The sequence below is a fragment of the Triticum aestivum genome, chromosome 1D (assembly GCF_018294505.1).
Source record: "Triticum aestivum cultivar Chinese Spring chromosome 1D, IWGSC CS RefSeq v2.1, whole genome shotgun sequence".
NCBI classification, from domain to species: domain Eukaryota; kingdom Viridiplantae; phylum Streptophyta; class Magnoliopsida; order Poales; family Poaceae; genus Triticum; species Triticum aestivum.
The window spans coordinates 149,578,326-149,590,114 of NC_057796.1; positions in this window are offsets into that span (position 1 = coordinate 149,578,326).

Sequence of the window (11,789 nt, forward strand, 5' to 3'; positions counted from 1 at the left end):
ACACATGGTTAGCTAGCTGTAACTATTTTATTTGCGAAATAACTCAGCTGGCTGTAACTTTTTTTTGTGAAATAACTCAGCTGGTTGTAGCTTATACTGTACTATCATATGATGAAGTGAAAACGAATAATATATTTTTTATTTCATTTACTCACTCCTATACGAAATAACTCGATTAGACTTTCATTTGATTTCTTACACAATTGGGTATATTAGGTACAAAATATATTATGGTGAATTAGCTACAAAATTCTCTCACAAAAATAAAGCTATAGAATTCAGTATTTCATGATGGATTACGAACATGTAGTAAAACTAACGAACAAAGAAAATATTAGGCATTCACACAAAATATTTTTTGGCAAACTAAAATTATAGATGGAGATAACTTAAACACAAACAACACTATGAAGAGGAAAATTTCATATGGAGGTGCATATGAAGGTGTTCAACTGACAATAGTTAAAAACTTTTGTGGAATGTCAAAGAACAAACAAAATACAAGTCCATATGAGTAAGCAAAATAGCAAAAATTCGATTATTAAATATATCAATTCTAGCCGCGCAATTGCGCGGGTGGACCCGCTAGTTCTCCTAATGATGCGATCACGTTCATAAAATGACAACACATGCCTATGGTTAGGAAACTTAACCATCTTTGATTAATGAGCTAGTCTAGTAGAGGCTTACTAGGGACACAGTGTTTTGTCTATGTATCCACACATGTATCAAGTTTCCGGTTAATACATTCTAGCATGAATAATAAACATTTATCATGATATAAGGAAATATAAATAACAACTTTATTATTGCCTCTAGGGCATATTTCCTTCACCTGGCACCGCAGGTGTTCGGCCGAGTGATGCATTCTTGAGGGCGGCCGAAATTTGTGAGGATTTCTATTATTTGGCGGAGAATGCAGGCATCACCGACTTCCTACACGATAAGTGTGACCAATACCTCCTACTCACTAATACCTTCGTGCAAAATTTTCACTTTGATGCTAGGAAATCACCACCCACGGTAGAGTTTTATTCATATGATGAGCATAAGGAGATGACGCTTTATGATTTTTGTGAGGTTTGCAAATTACCTTATGAGGGCAGCGTCAGTGAACTATGTCCTAGAGATGTGGAAGATTTTATTGATGAAGTTACCGTAGGTGAAGAGAGAGGAGTGTCGAAAGAGAGAGTGGCTAGTTTGCGTTTTTCCTATTTTACGCTATTACTCATTATTTGTTGGGAGATGTTTAATTGGTCATGGGGAGAGTGGAGGCCTTAGTGCCCCTGACCTCGCTATTTTGTGCCATGCTTTACTTCGTGATAGAACTTTTAGTTTGGGCGCTATTATTCCTCGACGGTTGAGTTTACACTGTTTGAGGGGTCCTATCTTTGTAGGTATCTATGCTTCCTGCCTTGCTAGACGCTTCGAGATACCCATTAGGCACTATGAGGAAGAGGAGATGCTGCTACCCACTAGATACTTACACTACTGCAGGATGCTGCTAACGCGACACTACGATCAGAGACCCTTTGACAAAACTGTGTGCGATGCATTAATCACAAATGGGGATGTATAAAACCCATCAAAAAAGGTGCAAAACATTTGCGATGGAGGAGCCATCAAACACGGTTCAGATTTTAGTTGCGTGTGCGATTCAGGGCACACGGCTAACCCATTCGAACTGTTTGCGATGAGGCAGAACAACAAAAACGGGCAGCCATATCAATGTGTGTGCAATATACGACATACAGTTCGCTCCGATGAACTGTTTGCTATTAGGGAGTGCAACAGAAATGGTTAGCCAGATCAAGGTGTGTGTGATATAGGGCATACGGTTCACTCGGATGAACTGCTTTCGATTAGCAAACACAACAGAAACGATTAAACTTAACAAGATGTGTGTGATACGTGGCAAACAGCCGACTCAACTTCGAGCAACCATGTGGTCAACCTTCTGCCATCAATAAATTTTTACCTTGTTTCTCGTCACATTGCAGATTACAACGCAATACGTAATTGCAAATCTGTTCACACCTATTAAACTAATATGTGTTCACACTTAGCATCGGGCTATAAAAACTACCCACTCGAAAATTACTTCACGGTTCCTCTCCTCATCACCCCCAAAACTGGTCTTTCCTGTCAAGTTGTTCTACCATGACCGGTAGGAAGAGTTTAGGGTGGACATATAACCAGGCAGCAAAGACCAAGGCCGCAGAAGCACTAGAGAGGTCCCGTCGCGAAGTCGCAACCGCACCAGAGATGTCCCGGCGCGCCGCGGAGGCCTCGAACGAGCTCTCACGGGCACGCGAGGGCTCTCACAAGCGCATTCGCGGCATCGGCCATCGCGACGAGCTGGCGTTCCTAAAGTCCTTCGCTGGCGACGATGACATTCTCGCTCGCGTCACTACGCAGCAGGAGCTGGTCGACGGCTTGATGAAGCTGCTCAAGATCAGCGATGCCTCGGTTGATAAGGCGACCGGCCTCGTCGAGCAACTCATGGGTGACAATGCGAAGCTCCTCACGTTGCTCGCCAAGAAGGAGGAGGAGGCCGTCGGCTGGAAGATGCTGCATGAGCAGGGCAGTGCCTCGAAGATGACACTGAAAGCGGTCGTCGAGGAACTGATGGGTGGCTTTGAGGAAGCTCTGGATCAGGCGCGAGCAGGAGGTGGAGGAATCCGTGGCTGCTTTCAAGCAAAGTCGTGAGGAATTGAAGAAGGAGCTGGAGGATTTCGTCGCCCGACGATCCATCAACGAGTAGAGACAATAGCGACCCAGATTGTTGTTTGCAATTTCGTTCTTCTCTTGCCCCCGTGTCTTCCGGGCTTTGCCGCATGTGGCATTTTAAATTATCCGGAATATGTAAGACAATTATTATCTGCGCCATTGTAAATTTGTCGTCGTATTATCCGTTGCCATTTTATTTGTGGTCGTATTATCCGTTGCCCTATGTGGCAATTTAAATTAGGGCGGAATACGAGTTGAAAACACGAACAAAGCAAATGCTGCCATGGGATCACAAGCAAACACCCTCCGTCCAGGTGCTTTAATTAACCCATTAATGGAGAAGTTGTGAGCGAGGCGGGGGCGGCTGGTGCATGGAGGTCAAAGAGCTCGCTTCCCGGTGAGCATGGGCGGCCTTGCTGCTCGCACGTGTCCCGTCGAGCCTGCGAGGTGGACAGGATGCACGCGTCCCATCGAGCCTGCGCGGCGGACTGCTCGCACGCGTCCCGTCAAGCCAGCACGGTGGACTTCTCGCGCTCGTCCCGTCTAATCAAACAGTTGCACGCACGCCACCGAGTATGGTTAAATTTCGACATGGTAAATATAATACAACTGTTTGCGATATTAACATGTCAACTTTTTGTTTCAAAAAGGACTTCGTTGGCTACTATTGTGTGCGCCTCTTCTCAAACTGGACGATTTTTTTTACCACGTGGGTCCGTCCCTGTGGCATGTATCCCTTTTTATGTCTTTAGCTTACCTTGTTGGGAGCGCCCCTTGGGTTGCATCATCCCCAAGCCACTCGGGCCTGACCCAGTGGCATGTATCTCCCTTGCATTTACTTAAGCCTGCTGCTTTCATGTTTAACCTACCTATGATTACTACTTGCTCGATCGCCACCCATCATGGGGACCGCGCGCCAGCCGTCTTTCTTCAGGACCCTTCGCGTGAGTAAGTTGAGCACGGCGTCTGTGCTCGGGCCCGTCCCTGCAGCGTCGATAAATCCAACGGCTGAGCTCTATCTAGCGGGCCGGCCCCGTTTACGTCACCTCCTGGGGCTGTTGGTGCTTGGCTTTCTCACGCGATAACCTCAGGAGATTCGCTCGGCGCAGGTTGTCTGACCACCTCGCAGGACCAGCACAGCGAACAAGAACCAAGACCAGGTGCAACCCGCCTTGAGGTAGGGCCTCGTGAGTCCCGCGTTGGCTCACGAGTGCCCAGATACACCTCGTCTAGCCCTGCCGTGCAAGCCACGTGTCAGGGCGGGGCTGTACACGCCCCGGGGGCTCTCCGCGGAGGGAGCCCCCCTCCCATGCACAAGTGGAAGCACCATGCTCCGCGCTGGCCGTCGACACTGCCGAGGAGCGGCTATGCCCGTGCACAAGCGGAAGCACTATGCTCCGCGCTGGTGATAAACAACTGAGGGCGGCTTCACGGTCGTACCAACCTCAGGGAGCCCTAGAGCTCAGCGTCCGGCCTCACCACAACGCCTCCCCTCGGGAGAGCCGCGCGAGGGGGCTGGGCACGGGGGCTGTGCTCAGGTCACGCCCAAGTTTACGCCACCCAACCAGGTCTCCCGGACCCGGGGTCTGCGCTCGGGTCACGCCCAAGTGCACGCCACCCAACCAGGTCTCCCGGACCTGGTCGTCGCACGCCCATCCCGAGCCGAGCCTCGGTGAGGGCAAATGTATAGAGATTGTTTGCACGTCAAGGGGGACTCCTGAGCATCGCAACTCAGGAGCCTAACTGGTCACGCAGCCCCTCACTCCTTGGCATGTCCTGGTCTCCGGTCGACCCAATGGCGGTTGAGGTATGCGCGGGGCCGGGCTCTGCTGACGTAGAACGTCAACCTATCCTCGCGTATCCTCCCTATAAGCTGTTTGCGCGTCAAGGGGGACTCCTGAGCATCGCGACTCAGGAGCCTAACTGGTCACGTAGCCCCTCACTCCTTGGTCTGTCCTGGTCACCGGTCGGCCCAACACAAAGCAAATAGGAAGAAAATCGCAAAATCTCGAAGCAAATATTACAAGACATATTGTCCTCACAATATCAAATGAAAGTTTAACGCCTCCACGAGGCCTGATGCATGTTGCAGGAATGAAACAGGAAAGCAGCCGTAGGTCACCCCTGGACACCGCCATCGCCTGCAGAAGGTGCTCCTCCCTTGGTAGCGTCGTCTTCACCTGCACCGCCAGCCGTAGGATCGGCGGCATCGCCGGTCGAGGGCTCGAGGACGAAGCCGTGAAACTTCTTCAGCGGGGCCTCCACCTGACCTTTCACGGCTGCGGCGGCGGCCGCACAATGTGCATCAGCTACAGGCTCCAGCAGCTCGTCGAGACGAGCATTGGGGTCACGAAGGTATAGATGGCTGAAGACACGTGTCAGCGCAGCTGAAGAAAGGACACGAGCCTCAGCCTCAGCCATGGGACCGATGCCCTTCACGACTTCCTCAAGCGCCTTCACCAAGTGGGGAAGCAGCTCAGCAGGGCCATCCTCGTCGGAGGTCAGCGGCTTCTCCAGGACCTTCTCGTACAACGACTTCAGCGCCACGCTGGACCTCTTCTCAAGAAGCAAGAAGGCCACGCGGTCTTCGGCCAGGACCTTCGCCTCGGCGTCGAGCTCGGCCTCCCTCGCCTTCGTCTTCTGCTCCAGCTCCTCCAGTCGGCTGTGCTCCGTGGCCTGCGCCTTCGTCAGCTCCCCCAGCTCGGCATCGCGGCCCTTGATGGCGTCCTCCCGAGCCTTCATCTCCTCCTCCTTCACTTTGCGGTCACGTGCTTCTTTTGCGCGCTCGTCGCACAGGCTCTTCAACTCACCCTCCAGCTCTCGGCAGCGGTCGCGGGCGGCCTCGGCGTCCTTCAGCGCCGCCTCACGATCGGCCACAGCTCTGGCGGCGGCCTGCTTCTCCTTCTCGGAGTTTGCCGCGGCCTGGCTTAGCGACGCTCGAACTGCCGAGTCGGAGTGAAGCCAGCCTGAGGCCAGCTCCAGGCGCCCGGCCACTAGGTGCGAGTCCGCGCCTAGGAGGTCTTCCCGCAGCTTGGCCATCCCCGAGAAGACGTGCTCCAAGATTGCGGAGGAAGCAGAAGAATTTGGGGCCAGAGGCACAGCGGGAGGAGGAGGCGACGTCGTTACCAGAGCCTGGAAGATCAAGGGCTCCGGAGCCCTTGGGACCTCATCAGCAGAGCGGGTGCCGGCACTTCCGGAGCCAGCGGGGCCACGGGGGCTGACTTCTCCTGACGATGCTCCGCTTGGCCTCACGAGGGCGGCCGGGCTGGGGAGGTGCGAGTGCTATCGCCTCTCTTCTCCGCAGAGGGGGGCACGGCCGCGGCATCCTCCTTCCTCTTCTTCGCTGAAGACACCGGCCCGATCGACCAAGGGCGAATGTCAGAAAATAGCAAGTACAAGCAGGAACAAGACGAAGCTCGAAGCACTTACTGATTCACTGCTACATAGTCCACCTTCCGCTTGGGGAGCATGAAACCTGAAAGCGTCGGAGCCTGAGGTGTAGGCGCACGGGCTCCCGGAGCAGAAGACGGCGCAACAGAAGGGCTGGAGGCGGCTCCAGGTGGCGTCAGGGCAGAGGCAGCATCTCGGGAGACCAGCGACGATCTACCCCGTGTCGGGATGAGAGGCAGCTCCCCCTCCCCCTGGCGGGCGTCGATCTCGGCGTCGCCTGGCAGGGCGCGGAGGATGTCGGCCTTGCTCAAGGGAGAGGTCTCCCCCATTTCCTCGGGGGTCGCCTCCGAGTCCACCTCCTCTCCTCCCTTCCGCGGGACTCGTCCGAAGACAGATCCACTGGCTTCGGCGCCGCAGGGCCTCCAGAGGGCGTGGGCGGCACTAGCCCGCGCGCATCAAAGGTCGGCTTGGAGGCCACGATTGGCTCCCAGTCCTTGCGATGGAAAAAAGGAGTGAAGGCGCTCGGCGGGTACTCCTGGTTGTCCCCAACCAGGAGGCACAGGGCAACAATCAGCTCATCGTCAGGAAGGGCCTCCGGCCTCAGGAGAACCTTGTCTCCTACATCTCCAAGCCTCCACAAGGGGCGCGCGCGCGCCTGAAGTGGAGCAACGCGCAGCATCAGGAATTCCCTCAGGAGCATGGCCCCCGTCACTTTGGCCGCCTTCGCGTTGCCCGGCTTCAAGTCGGTCATCATCTGCTCCAACACCAACGACACCCGCTCTTCAGTGAGCTCCGCACGAGGCCACCCCTTGTTAGACTGGGGCGCCTCCGTCGGCAATGCCAAGTGCGGATGGGCGCACTTGGCGTCCATCATGACCCATTTGGCCCGGATGTTGTCGACCCTCTTCCCGGTGTTCGAGTCGAGTTGGGCTTGCCGGATGCGATGAAATTGGCGCACCCGGAGACGTGTCCCTCGCTGATGCGAAGAAAGAAGAAGTGGCGCAGAAGAGCCACGGACGGCATCACGCCCAGATACGCCTCGCAATAGTAGGCGAAGATGGACAAGAGAAGAATGGAGTTGGGATGGAGATGCAGCGCCTGCACCCGAAGTGGTCGAGGACCTCGAAAAAGAAATCAGAAAAGGGGGGAACCAACCCGGCGGCGATGCTGCTTGTGAAGAAAGGGAAGAAGGTGCTTCCCTCAGGCTCCGGCGCGTCGGAGGCAAGCCGGAGCTCCGTCTTCCCCCTCTCGTTGCTCTCCCCCGCCGTCAGCAAGCGTGTGGCGGCTAGGTTCTTCTCCATGACGTTGGGCGCATCAAGGGCTGGCTCGAACCAAGCCGGCGCCGAGGAGGACTTGACCTTGCGCGGCGCCATTGGTCGCAGATGCGGAGAGAGGTTGGAGCGGATCTAGAGGTTCCGGCAGCAAGGAGCAAGAAAGGGGACTGGAGCAAGGCGAGGAAGAAGCAATGAAGACAAGCACTGTCTGCGCCAACCTTTTTGTCAAGATGGGCAGTTGCCGAGGCAGCGTGGGGAAGCGGAGACGCCCACGTCCAGTCAACCGCCACGCGTCAACCGAGGCCACGGGCTTTTGGGGCCTGCGGTGCTCTGCGCTTGACCTTTGGCTTCGTCTTGAAGCCAAGCCCAAGCGCGCCTTGGGCCTGGGGCTACTGTCGGCGTTCTGGGAACGGGGGTCCCCAGACTTGCCTGCCTGTGGCCCACAGCGTGGCTGAGCTAGCAGGACTGTACGACCCATCTTCATCGACGAGGTATTCAAGACCCTCACGAGGCGGACGACGCAAGACCTCCTCAGGAGCGGCCTCGCCAGGCAGGCTCACGAGGGGCGGAGAGATCAAGGCAAGGCAAACCTCGCGAGATCCTCGTGACGTGAGCCATGACGATCGAGACCAGGCGGGCGCCAGGCGGGCGCCAGCGCGCGCAGTGTCCTGTTTTCCTCTTTGGTTCTAAGGAGGCAAGCGCAGGCGCAGAGTACCGAGGCATCAAGCAAAGGTTTCATATCGGTGCAACGAGACCAAGACCAGTAGGACGGCAAGACGGAGGTCACCATGGAGCCCAAGACGGCGTCACCACCAGAGCCTTTCGCAGGCGAAGACCGCTTTTGTAAGGATAAGCTGTACTAGCTATCCCCTTTCAAATTGGCCGTTGTTGGCTCCCTTCCCGCTCAATATTTGGGGAGAGGACCAGGGCCTATATAAGTAGAGCTAGCCACCACCGTAGAGGGGGACGGATTGAGAGGCATCTCACCCACACAAGTTCGTCAAGCACAAGAACACCTCAACCTCAGGAGGCTGTTCTTCCCCTTGTACTGTTCATCATCAGCCCAAGAGGCAATCCACCACCACCACACTGGAGTAGGGTATTACACCAAAACGGTGGCACGAACCAGTATAAATCTTGTGTCTTTTGTGTTGCGAGTTCGTCGAGTTCGTCCGCGAGATCTTAGCAAGCTAGGGCGTGGATCGGTAGGGAGGAGATCTTCGTGCGCACCCCAGTGTTCGAACCTCGAGGGTTTTGCCGGAACCCGTGTTCCAACAATTTAAAAACCGAGATTCTTAATGTTTCAGGACGACGACAAGTTTGTAATTCATTCCCATTCCTTAAATGAGACCTAAATATGCACCCAATTACACATGTATGATTTCCCACCCATTTTGCTTCACTGGAGCATGTGCTTGTAGTTCAAATTTGAATTATGGACTACATTAAATGCGTAGAAAACTTAGTAATTAGTAGTATATACAATGGCCAAATGAACCCTGAACAGTTTCAAATTTCAGCCCGACACTCCTGTTATTCTATGTTGCCTGTAGAAAACAAAGTTCAAGGCGAGAAGAGGCAGCAATTATCGTTTCGCCCACAAGAGGGGCATGTTTCCCTACCGGAACCACGAGGGTTGCGGCATGCTCCGGTTTGTAAGAGGCTTGTAATATAGCTTCGCCCAAATTGGACAATTATATGTACCATGTAGTGACACCATGCCAAGTTTCATGATTTTCTTGTGAGTTTTGGATTTACAGAGATTTAAAAACCGAGATTCGCAATGTTTGTGGCCAAGCCAGGACGGCGAGACGGTTGAATTTGTTCCCATTCGTTCCATGTGACCTAAACATGCACCCCAAGGAAACATGTACGTTTTTTCTAGCCATTTTGGTGCACTGGAGCATGTATTTGTAGTTCGGATTTGAATTATGGACATTAAATGCCTAGAAAACTCAATTATTGAAGAAAAAAGGTCAAACGAACCCTGAATAATTTCAAAGTTCAACGCGAATCTCCCGTTGTTCCATGTCGCGTGTAGAAGAAAATACGAGGCTAGAAGAGGGAGCGATTATCGTTTGGCCCACAAGGGGACATGTTTCCCTATCGAAACCACGAGGGATCTTGCGACAGGCTCCGGTTTGTAAGAGGTTTGTAATAAAGCTTGGCCCAAATTGGCAATGTTTTTACCACGACATATATGTGCCATGACGTGACACCATGCACCTTTGATGACTTTCTGGTGAGTTTTGGATTTATAGGATTTAAAAACCGAGATTTGAAATGTTTGAGGACGAGCCAGGACACCGGTACGGTTGTAATTCGTTCCCATTCCTGGCATGGGACCTAAACATGCATCCAAGGACACATGTATAATTTTTCTAGCCATTTTGGTGAACTGGAGCATGTATTTGTAGTTCAGATTTGAATTATGGACATTAAATGCCTAGAAAACTCAATTAGTGTATAAAAAGGCCATAGGCCAAACGAACCCTGAATAAGTTTAAATTTCAGCACGTATATCATGTCATTCCATGTTACCCGTGGAAGAAAATACAAGGCAAAAAGAGGCAGTGATTACGTTTCGCCCACAAGGGGAACACGTTTCCCTGTCGGAACCACGAGGCTTCTTTGAGAGAAGCTCCGGTTTGTAATAAAGTTTGGCCCAAATTGGACAATGTTTTTACCACGACATATATGTGCCATGACCTGACACCATGCCACCTTTGATGACTTTCTGGTGAGTTTAGGATTTACGGGGATTTAAAAACCGAGATTCCAAATGTTTGAGGACGAGCCAGGATGCGGGTACGGTTGTAATTCGTTCCCATTCCTGGCATGGGACCTAAACATGCACCCAAGGACACATGTATAAATTTTCTAGCCATTTTGGTGAACTGGAGCATGTATTTGAAGTTCAGATTTGAACTATGGACATTAAATGCCTAGGAAACTCAATTAGTGTATGAAACGCCAAACGAACCCTGAATAAGTTTAAATTTCAGCACGGATATCCTGTCGTTCCATGTTGCCCGTAGAAGAAAATACAAGGTGAAAAGAGGCAGTGATTACGTTTCTCCCACAAGAGGGACATGTTTCCCTATCGGAACCACGAGGCTTCTTTGAGAGAAGCTCCAGTTTGTAAGAGGCTTGTAATAAAACTTGCACGAAAATGGACGAAAAAAATTCCTCGACATATATGTGCCATGTCGTGACACCATGCCAGGTTTCACGATTTTCAGCTTAGTTTTGGATTTACGGGCATTTAAAAACCGAGATTCTTCTCACGAAATGTTTCCAAATAGCACACGGTTCACTCACGAAAGCCGCGTGCCTACCAACCCGTGGCCGATGCACCCCTCTCCCCCTGCTGCGCACGCGATCTGAGTCGTGCATTCTGATTGGCCAGAACCCAAACCCCGCGGATCGTACGTGTGCACCGTTGGATGCTCCCAGATCGAACGGCAACCCTGAGCCCTTTCGAGAACACATGCAGTACATGGGTAAGCACTATGCGCATGCGTCGTGCTAGCTCACGCTTCTTTCTCTACTAGGTTTTGTAAACAAGCTACCGTTTGTCGCCACTCCTCTCATCGGTTTCCCGCCTCTTCTCCCATCGTTTTCTCGCTACCAGTGCCAGTGCTCATTGAAGGCTAGCGACGACACACCGGCCATGTAAAATATCCCACACCATTTCTAAAAGCACAAATGTGTGTGATAGGAGGGAGTAGGTCCCATAGGGTGACCAGCGTGAAACGCCTTAATGGCAAGGAGGCAATTCTTACCAGCAAGGGCCAACTTCCCATCCGCTAGCCTAGTCGAATAGAACGCAGAAGTTAAGCGTGCTCGAGCTGGAGTAGTCCAAGGATGGGTGACCCGGTGGGAAGTTGCATATCTCAAGCTTCATTTAAATGCTATGACATGGTCACTATAGAGATATAATATATCTCTACAGTGACCTATCATGGCAATTATATAAACCTTGGGATCCTTGTTTTGCTAATTGGTAGACTATGTTTTTATGGGTTATTTTTTGCTCTAAAAAATTAAAGAATGATTGACTTGACCTGTCATGGCGATTATATAAACCTACTATGTTTTTATGGGTTATTTTTTCCTCTAAAAAATTAAAGAATGATTGACTTGACCTGTCATGGCGATTATATAAACCATTTTCAGGTTGCATGCAGGGTATAGGGGGCAGGGTGTTCTTCTTGAGCATGTCTCCCTTGTGCATTAAAGAATGATTGACTTGACTTGTCATGGCGATTATATAAACCATCTATGTTTTTATGACTTATTTTTTCCTCTAAAAAATTAAAGAATGATTGACTTGACCTGTCATGGCGATTATACAAACCTTTTTCAGGTTGCATGCAGGGTATAGGGGGTAGG